Consider the following 3,681-nt stretch of genomic DNA (forward strand, 5'->3'; position numbering starts at 1 on the left):
GAAAGCGGACGTTAAACGATGATGATGATGATGATGATATATATATAAATGTATATTTTGTCAGGTCGTTCTTGAGCACTACTGGTAACATTTAACCCAGTACAACCTGTCTCATGGTTGGGTCGTGAGCGACTAATCTGGCAACCTCACCAAGCTTACTTGGGGAGAAGTGTGATTGTTAGACACCCTGCAAGACAAAAAAATAAGACCTGTCAAAGGGCAGAAGAACTCATGTGTATTCAACAGCTATGCAGCATTATGTGTATGTGTGTGTGTGTGTGTGTGTGTGCATGTATGCATGCATGTGTGTATATTTGTATATATTTATATTTTTTATTTTCATATATCCTTTTAAATTTTAAAAATTCTCTTTTTATATATTTATATCTTTTTATCTTATTTTATTTATAGCTTTAATTGTGAATTTATTTATTAATCTATGTATTTATTTTTATAAATAATAAAAACATTTTTAAATTGTAAAAATTTCAAATTTTTATGTATATATGTATTTCTTTTAATGTGTACATATGTGTATATATTTTATATATATATATTTGTGTGGTGGTGGGGTAGGTAGATGAGGCACATTAGCCATGGTGAAGGCAACTCTTCTAGGAGAGGGACACGCTGACATAAATCCAGGTCATGGTAATGACAGTTCCTTAACTGACTGCACTGTCAAAGCCATGGCTGTCGATGGGGTCAAGCTGGGCTTCTGTTTTGAAATGAAGCTGTGATTAGGACAAGCAGTATAGGAGAATAAAGCTCTGAATTCAAATTGACTTACCACTGCTGGCTTGCAGTATCCTTTTGAGGAAAATCCCAGGAGAAGGTACTCCGATATAAAAGCTGCAGTCAACTTAGTACTAAGCATCTTGCTTTGCTTGTCACTGGAATCTACTATTTTGACCCAGAGAGTGGCAAAAGTGTTGTACAAGCATTTGTCACTGAAATCCAATGACGTACAGATATCCCCGACAAAACACCATCATCACTTTTTAAAAGTCCTATGACAATACAGGTATGGCCATGTATACAGGCTTGACCAGTTGGAAGCATACAGTTACAAATCTGCACATAAGGTGGCAGGGTTCTTATCTTAACATCGCTAACATGTTTTCATGGACAGGAGCTGTTTTTGGAGGAGAATCCTGTGTCTGAGCTAGAAAAGGTCCTAGAAAAGGTGCTCTGTCCTCTCTCTCTGCTGGTTAGTTTACAGTGGCTAACGGTGGTCCAGTTTAGCAGGAATGAACAAAGAATTGATATAAACAATGATAACAAGTAAGCAAGGAATAAGGTTTCTCTTAACCTGGCCTGTTGGAATATGAGAACCCTTTTAGATCAAGCAGATAGGCCTGAAAGAAGAACAGCTCTAGTAACAAAGGAGCTAAAGCATCGATAACTGAAGAGATGCCGGTACAGGTTTCCACCGTGACATCCGAAGCTTGGAGTTTTATTATGGCAACCAAATAATTGTCACATATTATATTACATATATATATATATATGTATATATATATATATATATATATATCCAAAATTTTAAATTTAAAAGAGAGTTTTGACGTTGATATCCATTATTATTGAAATTTATTCCTATGTCAACATTTCTGTATAAGGCTATATTTAACTGTCAAATTCAAGTCAAACATATAAATTGACTTACACATCTTCAGGGAAAAAAGGTTAAGAACAAAAGGTAAACACCAAAACATCGTCACTAAGTCCAGTTCATATTCAAATTTCTCCTTAAATAACTCGTTAAATAAATTCCTCCTTAAATAAAGGTCCATTACGGGGAGACAACCCCTCATAATATTATTAATAATATTAATAATATTATTAATAATATTAATAATATTATTAATAAATTATAAATAATCACATATTACAATGGAAATCTATATTATATTATCTCTAGAAGCTTTAGCAGAAAACACAACTGCTATTGGTAAACTGCCTTAAAACCTAATATTATATTATAATGTACTATAATACCCGGTCATACTGCAATTTATAATTCATTTAAACCAGAGAAATGTGTGTCTTGGAAAATGTATACATCTTAGAGCATTATTTCTTAGTTTATTTATCAACTTACCCTTGGAGAATAATATAAAATATAGTTCTAAATTATAACGAACAATATCTCCTACCTTTGTAATACGGGAAAGACCTCCCGATGATTGACCATTCTAACGAATATTGCTTTTTTTTGTTCTTTCAGTTCCCAAATGAATTTACTAAGACTAGTGCTTGCTATTTTACTTCTATCTCTAAAGGTACTATAATGATTAGATAATCTTTTACAGATTTGTCCCGAAGTACACTCCAGGTATCGGCTAACATCTGTCTGAGTCCATTGATAAACTACATTTCTAACTCTCGCATTAGGGCCTTCAAACTTCAATCTTCTGGGGTTGACGTCTGTTACTGTAATCATATTCCGATTATTATTACTATTTTTATTATTATTATTATTGTTATTATTATTATTATCATTTATATCAGGGTTTATATCGCTATCCACCCCTATTCCTTTTGATTTAAGTATTTTAAAATTATGAGCTGCAATTATTTGGGCTAAGTTCATAGTGTTTGAAAAACCAAATCTAATGGTATGTGTATTAATAATTTTACTATAGTGTGAATTCTTTGGGAAATTCTTTGTGCAATCAAGTTAGATTTAACATTCCTACCAAAAAGGATTATGAACCAAACATTATCATCTTTAGTATTATCACAGTCACTAGTATAATTCTTAAAAAAATTTAAATTACCTATGTTACATTTATGGATATTCCTGGGTTTATCTTCCTTATTTCCACTAAGTTTATTCTTATACCTATTATTCTTATCTGTCTTAACATTGTTACTATCAGTTTCAATATAGTAAACCTTCTCTTTGTACCCTGCCCTATTTAATGCTGAATTTTAGAATTGAGCTTCATTATCAAAAATCTTATCATTAGCAGATGATCTAGAGAGTCTTAATGAAATATTTCTAACTAAATTATCAATAATTTTCTAGGATAGTTACTCCGCTTATTTATATATTTTAGGTTAGTTGAAGGTTTATGATATGGTCTATATGCCTCATTTTTAATATCTAATGTCACATTCAAGAAATTTGCTACAGAAATATCGTCTTCATAAATGAAGGAGGAATTTATTTAACAAGTTATTTAAGGAGAAATTTGAATATGAATTGGACTTAGAGACGATGTTTTGGTGTTTACCTTTTGTTCTTAACCTTTTTTCTCTGAAGGTGTGTAAGTCAATTTATATGTTTAACTTGAATTTGACAGTTAAATATAGCCTTATACAGAAATGTTGACATAGGAATAAATTTCAATAATAATGGATATCAGTGTCAAAACTGTCTTTTAAATTTAAAATTTTGTATATATGACCAAGGAGAACTATCCTTAAGGAGTCTACTTTAGACTTTTTGTAGTGAAATCTCTTGCTATATTGGTAGCGATTACATGTTTTTCTCATCATCAACACATTGTGGAGATATCATCATATGAACAAATATATATATATATATATATATATATACACACACACACATATATATATATACATATACATATATATATATTTATACATATATCGTGTGTATATATATATATATACCTACACATATATTGTATATATATATATATATATATA

The sequence above is a fragment of the Octopus bimaculoides genome, chromosome 26 (assembly GCF_001194135.2).
Source record: "Octopus bimaculoides isolate UCB-OBI-ISO-001 chromosome 26, ASM119413v2, whole genome shotgun sequence".
Classification (NCBI taxonomy): Eukaryota; Metazoa; Mollusca; class Cephalopoda; order Octopoda; family Octopodidae; genus Octopus; species Octopus bimaculoides.